Source organism: Labeo rohita, chromosome 4, assembly GCF_022985175.1.
Source record: "Labeo rohita strain BAU-BD-2019 chromosome 4, IGBB_LRoh.1.0, whole genome shotgun sequence".
NCBI lineage: Eukaryota > Metazoa > Chordata > Actinopteri > Cypriniformes > Cyprinidae > Labeo > Labeo rohita.
Window position 1 is genome coordinate 28199601 of NC_066872.1, and position 16925 is coordinate 28216525.

The 16925-nt window shown below is 34.7% G+C and overlaps 1 protein-coding gene across 13 annotated transcripts in view; it reads right to left on the reverse strand.

Moving 5' to 3' along the window:
* Positions 1-16925, reverse strand: part of nav3 (neuron navigator 3) — a 374692-nt gene that overhangs the window by 135768 nt on the left and 221999 nt on the right. The gene's annotated exons all lie outside the window — the stretch shown is intronic.

The window sequence follows — 16925 nt, forward strand, 5'->3', positions numbered from 1 at the left end:
CAGTGCAAAACACATAGCCTAGCGTAGTCACTAAAGCATTTGTTTGACCTATTTGCAGTTGCTATGGTGTTCTGATTTTTAGAACCTTTTTAGGTTTTAAAAAGTTCAAAAGCTTTGCGTCAGGTAGATTTTTTTAATGGTTTGAAAGTCTCTTATCCAAGGCATTTTTTTTTTGTTTAAGAAAATACAGTACAACATTAATATTGTGAAATATTACTACAATTTAAAATAACAGTTTTAATAATGTTTAATTAATGTTAATATATTTTACATTTTAATATATTCCTGTGATGTCAAAGCTTAATTTTTAGCAGCCATTGCTATAGTCTTCAGTGTCACATGATCCTTCAGAAATCATTCTAATATGCTGATTTGGTGCTCAAAAACATTTTATATTTTTATAAATGTCTTCTGACTAATTTAATGCATCCTTAATTAATAAAAGTATTAATTTATGACCCCAAATTTTTGAACGGCGGTGTTTAAAAAGTGTACATTTTCTCATCATTTACTCTCATTTTGTTCCTAAACCGTATGACTGTATATCACAAAAAATATTTGGATATTTTTTATTTTTTTTTTTAAATACAAAGATAGAGACCAAAACAACACTGCACCATGTTGTCTTTCATTGTATGGACATTGTATGGGTTGTAGTTTGTCTATAAAACCTGAGGTGCGTACGTTTCCCACACAAAACCTTTCAAGAACATGTCTAGTCCATATATCACCAATAAATAAATAAATAAACTAAAATAATAATGAAATTAAATAAAATAAAAGTTTAATATTATTTTTTAAATGATGCATGAAATGTTTATAACTTATATGACTGCATTTTAGTAAAAAAAATATTAAATTGTGTAATGTAAATGAATACAGTGAAAAATTATGTATTACAGTAATGAAAAGTTTCTGCCACTGAATAAAAAAAAAGCTTATTGCAACTTTTTATCTCCCAATTTTAACTTTTTTCTTAGAATTACATAATACAAACTCACAATTCTGACTTTTTTTCTCAGAATTGTGTTATAAACTCGCAATTGCAGAAATGTTGCAATCAGAATTGCGAGATAAATAACATTTTATACCTTTGTAAATGTCTTCTGATTTAATGCAGTCCTCCAATTTAATGCATCCTTAATTAATTAAAGTATTTATTTATGACCCCAAACTTTTGAACAGTGGTGTTTAACACCCAAAAAGTCTAAATTTTCTTATCATTTACACTCCTTAACTGTATGACTGTATAACACAAAAGATATGCTGTTTTTTTTTTTTTTTTTTTTTTTATATATGAAGTTAATAGAGTCCAAAACAACATTGCACCACATTGTCTTTCATCGTATGGACAAAAAAAACTGGTTCGGAATGACATGAAGGGGACGATTTTAAACACCTGTACAAATAATCGAATAAATAGCGGAGGGAGAGCATACAGATTGTGTTCGCAGTATTCAGAGACACCTCAAGAAAAAAAAATCATCTTGTGACACTGTAACAGAGAGACGAACAAGACTTTGCTGAATCAGGGCTGATGCGGCAGCCAACGCAGCTCACTTCTATTTACCCATAACACACTTGCCGTCAGTCTGTGCAACACTGAGTTTAATGCAGTTTCTCCATTGATTTCATGCTAGTTTTCCATTCATAACGAGGCACTGCGTTCCGCCACACGAGTGGAAGCGCAGACGGTTGACATATGGCTGTGATTCTCTCATTTGGCTTGGGGGAGATTGAAAGAAGATGGGGTCTTGGGTTTTACTGCATGTGTACGGTTGCGTATGTGTATTTCAAACATCACTCCCAGACGAGACCCTCAGCGGAGTGAGAGTGTTTGTCGGTTCTGCAAGGACTGGACAGGAAGTACAAGCAGTTGGGCTGTCAGTACTAGTTTCCTGTGTGTGCACTGGCCCTTGGCTGCCCCTCGTCCCACTGAAAGATGTGCTCCTATATGCTCTCCTACACAAACTTGAACCCACTGAGACCATGACAAATGTCCCGTCATCTCACCTGGCATGACATTATCATTGTCGACTTGGCATAAAGTTGACATTTGGAGATGCACTTCATGTTGAGACCTCAAAAGTGAAATTAATAGAGTGCCAACCGCTGCCCACTCTGTTAGACCACATTCTCATTGGCCCATTGATGGAATTTCAAAATGTAAACAAACTAGCAAAATGTCCTTTTTAATTATATATCGGATAAATACCAGCACGTAGGAAGATAACAGGTTTGCCATTTGCGTGCTCTTGACAGAAGACCCGCACAACCGATTCATTAAGTGACCTGAATTAATCAGTGTCAGTAGCTGCCAATGGAGTTAATTGTGTTTGTTTGAAGGTTGATAGTACATCAGAATCTTCATGAGCGGTGCAAACAGAGACTCATTTAGTCTAGTTTCCCTCGAGAATCCCCACGGAGCAGCTAACATCCATACTAAAGCACACAGACACAGAATTCCCAGCTCCGCCGTTCGGTAATTAAAGTATCTTCACAGAATATTCTCCAGAGTGATGAAGACCATGAAAATCAATGGATGATGATGATGCGTGCGAAACAAGGTTACATAATGGTAAAACGACCTTTTGTCTTTCCCTCTGTATTATAAGTTGGATATTACACTTGTTTGTGATCTACAGTGAAAGGTTCTCTGTTTGAACCGTGGCTTCGCGGTAACTTGTTGAGCCTGAGTGCTCACATGGGGAAATAGAAATAGTATTATGCAACATGGTTGTCTACGTTGACACCTTGAGAGATCTACCGCATGACCCAAACTGGACACATCTGGAAGATATCACCACGCCAAACCTTTTCATCTTTAAACTGTTCCTGGTTTTCCTCTTTCCAGAACAAACATCATTATCTTGTCCAAGGCAGTCAGTAGCCCTTCATCTCACTTAATGTCCCCAATAATAGCACCTGTCAGCCCCATGGTCGCTTCATTAAAGGTCCACAAACACTCACAGCCAAATGCTTCTCCTTTGAGCACTGTATGGAAAAAAAATCCCTTTTTAAGTGGGAAATAATGCAACACATTGTAAAAGCAAACACATTTGTAACCTTGCCACTTGTTAATGGCTGGAACTTCTGCCAAGCAACAAATAAAATACCTTTACTCATAAGCAAATGGGCTGTAGTGTGTCTATAAAACCTGAGGTGCATACGTTTCCCACACAAAACCTTTCAAGAACATGTCTAGGTCATATTTCAACAACAACAACAACAATAAATAAATAAATAAAAATGTCTATTTTTTAAATGATGAACAAATTGTTTATAATTTATATGACTGTATTATAGTAAAAAAAAAAAAAAAAAAAAAAAAAAGTAATTGTGTAATGTTAATCAAAAGTGAAAAATAACAGTAATAAAAATCCAATCAGATTCATATGGAAGCCTGTTTCCGCTACTGAATTAAAAAAAATACATAAAAAAGTAATTGTGACGACTTATCTCACAATCTGACTTCTTTTTAGAACTGTGAGATATTAACTCACTGCGACTTAAAATTGCCAGTCATAACCTTATAATTCGGACCTTTTTCTCATAACTGTGATATAAACTCACAGTTGTGAGTTATAAAGTCAGAATTGTGAGTTATACAGTTAGAATTGTGTGATATAAACTCGCAGTTGGAAGTTATAAAGTCAGAATTGCGAAATATAAACTCCCGATTCTGACTTTTTCCTCAGAACTGCTTGATGTAAACTTGCAATAGCAAGTTATAAAGTCAGAATTGCAAGATACAAACTCTCAGTTCTGACTTTTTTCTCATAATTGTGAGATACAAACTCAGAGTTGCAAGTTATAAAGTCAGAATTGTGAGATATAAACTCATAATTCTGACCTTTTTCTCAGAATTGCATGATGTAAACTGGCAATTGCAAGTTATAAAGTCAGAATTGCAAGAAATAAACTCTCAATTCTGACTTTTTTCTTATAATTGTGAGAAATAACCTTGGAGTTGCGAGTTATAAAGTCAGAATTGCAAGATATAAACTCATAACTCTGACCCTTTTCTCAGAATTGCGTGATATAAACTCGCAATTGGAAGTTATAAAGTTAGAATTGCAAAATAAAAACTCCCAGTTCTGACTTTTTCCTCAGAATTGCTTGATGTGAACTTGCAATTGCAAGTTATAAAGTCAGAATTGCAAGATATAAACTCTCAGTTCTGACTTTTTTCTCATAATTGTGAGATATAAACTCTGAGTTGCGAGTTATGAAGTCAGAATTGCGAGATATAAACTCATAACTCTGACCTTTTTCTCAGAATTGCAAGATATAAACTCCCAGTTCTGACTTTTTCTTCAGAATTGCATGATGTAAACTTGCAATTGCAAGTTATAATGTCAGAATTGCAAGATACAAACTCTCAGTTCTGACTTTTTTCCTCAGAATTGCGAGATAAAAACTCGCAACTCTTATTTTTTTTTGTTTACCAGAAATGCGAGCTCTTATCTTGCAATTTTCAATTGTGTTATATAAACTTGAAATTGAGAGTTATAAAGTCCAATTTTTAGGAGAAAAAAAAAAGACTGATACGTTCTCAGAATTGTGATTTTATATCTTTAAATTCTGACTTTATTCCTCAGAATTGCATCTTTATTTCTAAGAATTGCGAGTTTGTCTCGCGATTCTAACTTTAGAACTCGCAATTGCGTGAAAAAAGTCAGAATTATGAAAAGTCGCAATTACTGTGTTTTATTTTTTATTCAGTGGCGAAAACAGGCTTCCGTAGATTCAACTTTAAGAAAAACATGAATAAAAAACACTCAGCTTGAAAACTTTTAAAATACTTTTCTGAAGCCCAGAAAAGTGGGAAAGTTTTTCGATCTGTTACACAGACACATGCCAACAAAGCACTCTCGTTTGATGAGAGCTGAAACAGAGATATGAAGGACCTCACGGCAGGGGAGCCAGTGTCTTAAATTCTCTTCCAGTTGTCAATCAACGGAAGTGGAGAGAGTGAAAGCAAGAAGCAGGGACAGAAAGATACAAAGATTAAGAAAGCTAGAGACAGAAATGTGAGGGAAGAAAGTAAATAAGCCGTTTTCTTGAAGTGACATTCAAGAGTTACGGGAAGCTGAAGGCATTTTATAAAGGCTCCCTGCATTTCTAAAGTACAAATGGTGAAGGACACACTGTTCCAAGTCTTAGTTGGGAAGATTTGGCAAAACTGGCAAGATTTAATTGGATCAAAACTTTTATGCAACCTCAAAAATGACATAACTGTGGTGAACAATACTTCAACCGTGGTTGGTTGGTTTATATGTCCATCGAATAGTCTCTGCCTGTCCAAGTGGGCAGATCTTGACCAGAATAAACTGCAATGAGGACCAGATTTACATCTCCAGGACAACCCCGATCTCGACCCTGGTGGAGTTTGAGTGACAGCACTCCGTAATCCAACCAATTACCTCAGAAATCATAATAAACACAGCGAGATGTTATTTACTTTGACCTACAATATGGCCACGCTTACTCTCACTGTTGCAGAAAAGAGGAATCTCCCTTAGCCTGGCCCATTTCAAAACATGTCATTACTAAAACAGGCAATGCTTCCAGAGAAATATTTGTCATCTAATTAGTAAGCACATTTCATTCAGCAGAAAGGAATAATGAGCGCTATGCAAAAAAATGAAAGTATATCCAGTGGGATCTTGTGTGAAATAGAGCTTAACCATCTAAATCTTTAAATAATTCTGTTGTCTCAAGGTGAAATGTAGCGCTGGGATGCGGCAATGCTCAGTAACACTTTCTATGAAGCCTGTAGCCTATATATTATGCATTAAAGATATTCATAATGCATTACGGTACACATTGTAATCGGGTTTATGCTGTCGTGAATAATTGTATCTGCACTTAATACATTATAATACTTGTCTACTGCATTTCAACACTTGGTAAACTCAAAATGTGATTTTGACTGTATGGTATTATGACTTCTCTTTAAAAGTCAAATAATTAACCACTAAGTGTTAATATATCACATAACTGTGATTAGAAGTTTAGCTCATAAGGTATTATGAATGTATAGAAAGTAAACAGCGTATTAACACTGCATACACACTTCATTAAAAGTGTTACTCACAACGCTAAGGTTGAAATGACTGAGAATTTAGTGTGTGAGAGTGAAACTCACTATTTTATCTCGTAAAACACAGTATTAGTCATAAAAATGTGTGCACGTAGATGGCTCTAGCCTGACAAACAGCATCTACTAGCTAGTACCGCTTCGTCTCTTAGCGACACAAAGCTATTCCTGTCACTCCGTATGTCTCTATAATTAGCAGCAGACCTGTAAGAGCCACCTTTGCTAAATAAATCACCCAGTTTAGAAAAGTAAATACCAAACGTGTAATTAGCTTCCATCAACTCCTTACCGAGCACCAGCTAGACTGCAACAAGTGACTGATGTGTGGGAGGATGGAGGTAGAGGCGTTAGCTGTGTTTCAAAACCTAGCGAGCTGCCTACCTAGACAGCATTTTAAAGCATCATAGAACAGTACAGTAAATAATTATACGATCAATCAAATAAACTTATAGATATTTCTAATTTAAATGCAGTTGCGTGTTATAAAATCAGAATTGCATGATAAAAACTATAAACTATAAATTATAAAGTCGGAATACCGAGATATAAACTCACAATACTGACTTTTTTCTCAGAATTGCATGATATAAACTCACAAATGCAAGTTATAAAATCAGAATTGGGAGATAAAAACTCACAATTCTGGCTTTTTTCTCTAAATTGTGAGATATAAACTTGAAATTCCGAGTTATAAAGTCCAATTTTCAGCGGACAAAAGGACGTTACTTAAAATGTTTACATAACAGTAAGGACATTTACATTACAAAATGTTTCTAATTTAAATAAATGTTATATTCAAAACACATTTTTGTAAATGATTTTCAAATAAACGTGAAAGTTGAATATCAATTTTCTATTCATCAAAGAAGTTTCCACAAAAATATTAAGCAACACAGCTGTTTTCAGTATTGATAATAATTAATGTTCCTCAAACAGCAAATCTGCATATTAGAATGAATCTGAAGGATCATGTGACACTGAAGACTGGAATAATAGCTGCTGAAAATTCAGCTTTGGATTAAAGGAATGAATTACATTTTAAAAAATACTGCAACAGAAAACAGTTATCTGAAATTGTAATAATATTTCACAATATTACAGTTTTTACTGAATTTTTAATCAAATATATGCAGTCTAGGTGAGCATAAAAGACTTGTCTAAAAGTAATAGCATTCAAACTGTCCAAACTAATTAAATGAATTGCATTTTTATGCTTATTAAAGCAAGATTATATTAGTTTAGCAAAATGCTGATGTCAAACTGGAGTTTGATTGACAGACTGACTGACCAATCCTCACACCGAATCTGTCTTTCTTCCGACAAATCAGAATTAACATTGACGGACTTAAACTTGAAAACAGGTATGTACTGATGTTTTTCCGTGGATGAAATACAATACCTTCGGATGTTCATTCATGTTTATTTTCTGCTTTAACTAGTAAATATGAAAAGACGATCGGTTCATGTGCTGTTCGAACTGGGGCGCTACGACAATCTGTCACGACACATTAAACAGCCACAAAACAGTATATATTGGCAAAATTTATAAGCTGAGACTTTTCATACCAAACGTAACGCACTCTGTCTTGTCTGTTGGCGCTTTGTCAGTGTCCTCTTTGCTCCGTGATGAATGTTTAATTGCCTGAGAACATGTGTGGTGTGAAAGCACCATTGCTTGCTGGATATAACAGCAGTAGCTAAAGGGGACAGGTCTTTGCAAAGGGTCAACTGTGAGTCAAGTCTTCTTGCACTTCACATGAGTTTGTGCAGCCTAGAGCATTCCAAATCAGTCACTTATGAAGTCCCATTATGTTTGTGAAAGCAGCTGCCCATGTAGGTGACTCACTAGGATCTAGATTTGCAATTCATTATCATTATCAGTCATCAAAAGATGTAGGTTAACAGGCAGTAGTTTTTCCCTGTATTTCCCAATCAAGAAAAAACTGCCCAAGCCGTCCTGTTAATAAAGGATGACTGGCCGTTATGAAAAATAGAAACTAGCAGAGATGCGGGTCCCGGTGAGTCAGCACACTTGTGTTCCTGTATCAGCCTGACTTAACATCCCATAAGTGGATATCAGTGAGAATGTATTGCATTCGGAAGAGCAGCGATTGCAGCATTGCAGCAAGTCAGGCTGCTTCCTCTGGGTAATTAGTCACGCTTCCTGCTAGTGTTCAATTAAGTCTGGCCTCACGCTCACCCGCGACTGAAAGGTGAGTCAAAGCCCGGAGAGAACCAGTGACACACACCAAAATAACAGCACACTCAATGATAGCATGAACCTGTAACCTTCACTATGGTTAATATATGAATGCAAACTCATCTCATTTATTTGATTTTTTCCTCTTCTACATACACACACACACACACACACACACACTCTTTCTCTCTCTCTTGCCGTTAAGAGGATTATAGAAACATGGAAGGGTTACTGATTAGATTTAATGCCCAAGTACTTTATAAATGAAGCCTTGAAGATTTCAAAGTATACTGCCAGTTAACTGAACTGCATCCCATCTGTCCTGATATCATAAACCGACAACATTTGGATGTGTGGAATTATGGGTAATGTAACTACCATGTGTATTTCTGTACCCACACCATGATGCAACAGAGATGCCACATGATAAGTGTCAAACCCAGAGCTCATCTTTGGTTTTGACGTGGCATTAAACTGATATTTAATACAGATGAGGCTTTTTATTTCATCTGGATTTTGCTGCAGTCTGACATTCCCGTCACATTGACGTAACTTTAATTGGTTTTATAATCAATAATTATGTGGGCTGGTCAGTCGAACACTTGACGCAAAAAGTCCTCATGTTCCATGGATACAGAGAGCGGGATTATGGTTACTTTGAATTCAGGATACACGTTCTCTCTCTATGTAAATCAATCTGTGCAACCTTCACAAATGTGATTTAACTCACTGGCTTTCTCTAATGGCTTTTTGATTTGCATCTTCACCCGGACTGCTTGGAGCCTGACTGTCTGCTTAGCACCCCACTACCAGGAGCTCCCACTAGAGGGCACCATTTTCACTCAATATTGTGGTGTATCTAATGGAAGGGGAAAAGCTTGGAATTTTACCCACACCAGAATCCAACAAGCAGGAAACCAAAATATGCTGAGTCATTTTCATCCACTTATGAGTCATTTTAGAGTGAAACCGAACGCAAAGAATAATAGCTACAATTTGATACAAAAGCCTTGCTGTGTATCTCAGTGCTTCAAACCTTATGAAACAATAAAAGACGCTTTCATCACATCAGACTGACCGCCGATCAGAGCTGTGGGGTCTGTCATCATTCTTTCTGACAGCGAGAATGGGGTTGCTGAGTTTGGGTTTGCCCTGACCTCCACGATCCACACACACACACACACACATAGAGAGAGAGAGAGAGAGAGAGAGAGAGAGACACACACCTTGTAATAGAGCAGTTCAGTTTGCGGTTAAAAGTCTGTGGGTGAAGACCCAATGAAATCAAAATTAGTTTAGTGGCTGTAAGTCAATGTGCATCAGTTTTGAAGCAATATAGATGCCAGCGTGCTTGACAAAATTAACTGAAAAAATTCAGTTCTAACACATTTAAAATTCACAGTGCAGGAAAAGATTGAAGATACTGATTGAATCTTCCCACTTTACACATATTTGTGTCCAGTCAAAGGGGGTTTAGAATGAGAATATCAATAGCTATGCTTTCATCATCCTGTTTTTATGCGCATTTTGAAGTATTGCATCAGAGACAAGTGATGAAAATGGCAATTTTCGGGAAAAGAAAAACCATTTAATTCACAAAAATGTTTTTAAACTCGCTTGAGGTGGTTTTTGACTTGTGTGAAAAACGGTTAATGTGATTAATGGGAGATGAAAATGCATTCGTTGAACAAATTCCTTCATACACATAAAAAAAGTCATTTTCACAGTGGCTTCTCCTACATTTATTATTGATATTTAGTGTTAGTTTGTAATGTGTAGGTGATGCTTTTGTTCTATTTGACTCGTTGGATGGAAACGGTGCAAATGTTTTATGCAATATTCCACTTTTTCACATAAGTTCACAACTTTGGATAGACACTCGGCTAGTATGTCATCTCCTAAACTTCCGGTTTTAACAGGAAACACATCCACACACACAAAAAAGTTGCTAGTCAATCACGTCTTTAACATTAATTGAAGGGATTTTTTTTTTTACAACATAACACACTGGCTTACCTCAAACATAGATTTTAAAGCCATTCTGTGCTTTAAAACGTAAGTTGATAACAAGTTACTACAAAAGGTCTACAAATACCACAAGGATGTCAATTTATGTGACTGGTCAAACAACTTTGGTAGAAACTCACATTACAGACCGTAATCAGGTTAGTCAACATATTACATTTAAAGGGCTATTATTACCTATTACGCCCCTTTTTATAAAATGTAATTTAAGTCTTAGGTGTCTCCAGAATGTGTCTGTGAAGGTACATCTAAAAATACCCCACAGATCATTTATTATATCATTTTGAAAATGTCTAACACGCTGTTTTCATGCATGTCTCTTTAAATGCAAACGAGCTGCTGTTCCCCGCCCCCTTTTCCAGAATAGGGCTGTGCCTTTACAGCTCCTATCTCAGACACCCTGCTAAAAAAAAAAAAAAACATCTGTTTGGTTTTCATTATCATGTCTATCGCACTCAAATCAAGTGTTTTAAACCATATCAGTTTAAACTTCTGATATACGGTTTTATAAGCGCACGCAAACAGAAAGTGGCTGTCACATGGCATGTGAGTACTAAACTGGGTTCTCTTTTATGTCTTAACGCGCTTAAACAGTGAACACATAAACGCAAGTGTTGTGAAAACACAGTCGGTTATGTCTGTGAAAGTAAACAGCTGGGAAAGAAATCGCAAAAACAAAAATGGCGGCACCGTGGGTTTTCCCATTGTCTGTTTTCTGGGATGGTAGATGCACAGGGAACCCAATTATAGCATTTAAACACAGAAAAAGTCAGATTTTTATGATATTTCCCTTTTAACATGGTCGAAATCAATGGCACACGCTATATAAAGGTAACTTTTCATAACTTAAAACTTTCAGAACAGTTTTATGAAGTTTCATCTACTTCAGAAAGATAAACAACAGTACAGTCCATTGAACATACTGTAGTTCTGTCCCTCACAGTCATGTTTTTATTCCTAAGGTCTTTTAAAGTCATACTTGCTTGCAAAGTTGCTTAGCACTGCAACTACCATCAAGTTGTCAGTTTATATGCTTGATGAATCAGACAACTGTTGTAGTCCTTATACAGAAATGTATGTTTTTAAAAAACAAAAATCAATCTACATGCACTATTCTAAAAACCCATTAGAAATTCCTGAGGGAACCTATGGAGAAGTAGCCTTTCAGGTCAGCCTAAAAGCTGACGTCATGACTAAACACCTCTTTATACAGCAGTCATCCAATCCTCTCCGGGAGCAGAGGACAACATTACTCATCATACAGAGGAAAAAGCCAGACTTATTTAGTGTGTGTGTGTTGATGGATAGCATGAGTCCGCACTAAGACACTTAACAAGTTAGTGGCTGGTAGACATTAAGTTTTAGTCTACCGTGTCACGTTAATTTACTTTATGTAATCCAGAATGATGGCATTTACAGTAAAAGCTCCTTTTCTGGATGTTTGAAACATCTGCCAGCGAATGAGTGTGTGTGTTACTCATGTCTGACATACCGTGAGTCACGACTGGTAAGTGACAGCTACTGATTTTTTTGGTGTGTTTGCTTCATTTTAGCTTTTTCCTCTGCCTTTAATCAGTGCTGACTCATTCAGGTTCAGCTGCACTTCCCGCTATCTGAGTCACATGACTTTGAGAGGTCAGAGGTCAAGAGCCCTGCAGTCGTTCAGGATTTCCCTGCGATGCTTTCTAAAACGCCTCTCTGCCGCCTTGGACTGCTTTACCAGCTTTCCTGCATGAAATTTCCTCCTCCACTCTACTGAAAGCTTTTGCTCTAGTTGGCACACCGCTCAGCCTTCCACTCCTTCACTCAGCACAGCTATAATAACAATATCAGCTCAGGAAAGGAGAGGGGAAACACACAGGCACATGAGTGCACACCTGTCAGGGGAACGGGAAGAGGGAAACCCAGTCTTATGATCACTTCAAGGATGTTTATAGAGGCCAGACTAGCTGCTAGAGGGAAAAAGATGATTCTGAGTCATCTGAAAGGAATGTTCAAAATAAGCTCTATCGACGGCTTCTGAATCATGCTATCGACTGCCACTGATATAAAGAATAAATAAATAAACGTTATTATTACTATTACTATTAATAATAATAATAATAACTATATACACATACTGTTAATAAATGTATTACTACCCATTTAATAATAATAATAATATTTGTATTTTTAATAATAATAACAGCAACAATAATACAGTGTTCTTGATGTTAATTAAAATAACTAACATTACACACATTGTTATTCAATTGATTGCTATTAGCTTTTTAACTATACAGACATACTGTTATTAAATTACTACCTATTTAAATACTACTACAACAACTACTACTACTAATATTAATAATGATCATCATCTTCATCATCTGTATTATTATTTTTTGTATTTTAATAATAATAACAGCAACGATAATACAGTGTTGTTGTTGTTATTAATTAAAATCACTAACATTATACACATTGTTATTCAAATTATTGCTATTAATTTTATTATTATTAGTAGTAGTATTAAAATAATAATAATAATAATAATAATAATAATAATAATCTGTACTAATTTGTTTTTTATATTTTAATAATAATAACAGCAATAATAATACAGTGTTGCTGTTATTAATTAAAATCACTAACATTATACACACTGTTATTCAAATTATTGCTATTCATTTTATTATTATTATTATTATTATTATTGATACAATAATAATAATGTGTATCAATATTATTTTTTATATTTTAATAATAAAAACAGCAATAATGCAGTGTTGCTGTTACTAATTAATATCATATAATATAATTAATATTAATTTCATATTATTATTATTATATTTAACTATATACATTTAAATAATAATAATAATGCCATTTTAATGATAATAATAATATTCTGCATTCATTTCTTTTTTATATTTTAATAATAATAACAGCAACACTAAATATCAGTGTTGCTGTTGTTATTAATTAAATCAGTAACATTATACACATTGTTATTCAAATGATTGCTATTAAATTATTATCATTACTATTATTATTGTTATTATTATTATACAAGTACTATTATTAAAAATATTACTACCCATTTTAATAATAATAATAATAATAACAATAATAATCTGTATTAATATTCTTTTTTATATTTTAATAATAACAGCAACAATAATACAGTGTTGTTGTTACTAAATAAAATCACTAATATTATACACACTGTTATTCAAATTATTGCTGTTAATTTATTATTATTATTATTATTATACACATACTGTTATTAAAATTATTACTAGCCATTTTAATAATAATAATAAGAAGAAGAAGAAGAAGAAGAAGAAGAAGAAGAAGAAGAAGAAGAAGAAGAAGAAGAAGAAGAAGAAGAAGAAGAAGAAGAAGAAGAACAATAATATTATCCACGTAACTTTTTGATTGTTTTTACGCTGTTAGTTCAAAAAGTTTTTTGTGTGTGTGTGCATGTGTCAGATTCAGTTAGTAGAGTTTAAGTTGAAGTTTTGCTTTTAGTTTCGCTCGCTTGGCTTGTCTGTAACTTTCCCCCTCATCCTTTCTTCCTCTCTCTTTATTGTTCAACTGTGTCTTAAAAATACAATTTGCCTCAAGACATTAAAACACACAGTCACAACTTCAGAGCCCTAATATGATGTGGCTCACAGAGCAAAGGCTTTGGAGACGAGTGCTATCTAAGGAGAATGCTGTCAGAAGATGAAACCTGAGGGGGGAAACCCAAAAAAATCCCTCTACTTTTCCCTCTTTCTGCAGTTGGCAGGTGGGGAAACTGAGATGGCAAGAGCCCCCTTATCTGGTTGGAAAAGCGAGTGTCACAAATCACATCAGATCTTTTAAAAGACCTCTTTAGGAGAGTGTCAACAGCTCTTGTTGCTTTTTTTTCTCACTCCCTTCATTCTATAGGTCTATTAACTCTCCAAATTATTATATTTCTGCCAGAGTGAACTGCAGTAGCAAAGCCTTGGGCGACAAACAGACTTAGAAGGGTTACAATGGCCATGCCTGTACTATTAGTTAAAGGCTGTCGTTAAAAGGTCTCTCTCTCTCACACACACACATTTCATTCTGAAAGGGGTTAAAGGTGAAGAAGAGTTGTGCAGATAGAGCTCTGTGATGTATTGGCAGATTAAAGATATAGGTTCACTTTGTCTCTCTCACACACACACTCCAGCATTTGGATGTGAGGACATTATATCCACTCTCAATCTCTGGCCTTCTCTATTTGCTGTCCGTCTAGACCCACAGTCAACTCTGCAGTCGAAGAGAGAGAAAAACTGAGATCTAAAATTACAACAGTAATGGCTTGTCAGTTCAGCTGGTCGGGTGTTGAGAACTTCTTAGTGGCCCTTTGCAGCCTTTGCACTGACCCAAAACTCTCCTCTAGAGTTCAGTGCTTAAACTCTGAGAATCGTGGGCCGCCACAGCTGACTGAAAAGCTTAAATAATATTCCAGCTTTCCTGACCACGTGGCTGAAATTAAATAAACACATTTTTCTAATAAGTCCTGTTGAGTACATGGAATACACAAACGTTTTGATTAACTATTAGTCATTTTGTAGTTATGGGCTTGATTAATGATCTTTAACTTGATATATGCATGAATGCTGAATACATTAAAAAAAAAGACTGGATTTGGGCTTTATGATATTTGGGTCCAAATATCTGTCAAGACTTTAATTTGTCACTGCCAGATCTTTAGGAATGCGCATGAGCACATTGTAATATTTGAACGAATGAATGAATGAATGAATGCGCAAAGGAGGACTGAATATAAACAAATGAACAAACGATGGACCAAAGGAAATTATGAATAATTTGAGTGCATGAATAAACCAATCGATGAATGAATGAACAAACGAACAGACAAGTGATGAAACTGCAAAGCAAAAATGGACTAATGAATGAATTAACATACTGAATGAATGAATGAATGAATGAACAGACAAATGATGGACCACAGGAAGTTATGAATGAATGAGTGTATGAACAATCTGATGAATGAATGAATGAATAAACAAACAAGGACAATGAACACACTGAATGAATGAATGAATGAATGAATGAATGGACAAGTCCTGAAACAGACGGATGAATGAACAGACAGATAAATTAAGAAAAAATTGACAAATGAATTAATGAAAAATGACTGAATGAGAAAATAAGCACAATAAACACAGCGACTGATTCACTCAATACATGAATGAATGAATGAATAAATGAATGAACCAAAGGAAATTATAAAAGAATGAGTGTATGAGCAAACTAATGAATGAACAAACAGAAAAGTCATTAAACTGACAGATGAACGAACAGACAAATGAATGAAGAACATTTGGACAAATTAATAAGTGAACAACTGATGAATGGATGAAAAGCAAGCACAATGAACTCACTAAATGAATGAATGAATGAATGAATGAACTAACAAGTGAATGAATGAACGAATGATGGAACAAAGGAAATGATGAATGAAAGAGTGTATGAACAAACTGATCAATGAATGAATGAATGAACATATGAATGAATAAACTAATAAAAGAATGAACGAACGAATGGTGATGATGAATGAATAAACAAACACACTGATGAATGAATGTATGAACGAATGATGAACCAAAGGAATGATAAATGAATGGGTGCATGAACAAACTGATGAGTAACTGAATGAAGGAATGAACAAACAAATGAATTACCTAACAAATGAACAAATGAACAAATGATGGACTAAAGGAAATGATGAATGAATGAATGACCGAATCATGGACCAAAGGAAATGATGAATGAATGAACAAACTGATGAGTATGAACAAACTTACTGATAAATGAAAGAATGTAGGATCAGTTGAATGAATAAGTAAATGAGCTGATGAATATATAGACAAACCAACTGAATTCATTTGTCCATTTTTTCTTAATTTATCTGTCTGTTCATTCATCCGTCTGTTTCAGGACTTGTCTATTCATTCATTCATTCAATTCATTCATTCAATGTGTTCATTATGCTTGTTTGTTCATTCATTCATTAGTTGTTCATTTATTCATTCATTCATTAATTCAGACTGTTCATAAACTCATTTATTCATAACTTCCTTTGGTCCATCATTTGTTTGTTCATTCATTCATTCATTCATTCAATCATTCAGTATGTTCATTCATTCATTAGTTATTCATTTATTCATTTGTCCATTTTTGCTTTGCAGTTTCATCACTTGTCTGTTCGTTCGTTCATTCGTTCATTCATTCATCAATCAGTTTATTCATGCAGTCAAATCATTCATCATTTCCTTTGGTCCATCGATTGTTCATTTATTTATATTCAGTCCTCCTTTGTGCATTCATTCATTCATTCATTCATTCATTCATTCGTTCAAATATTCCAATGTTCTCATGCGCATTCCTGAAGACCCAAACATTATGAAGTCCAAATCCAGTTGAATGTGTGAATGAATGTGCACACGAATTAACATGAATAAATAGACTGAAGAAATGAACGAATGTACGAATGAATGAGAATGAAATTATGAATGCGTATATGACTAAACAAACTGATGAATGAACAAAAGAATGAATTATCAAATTAAT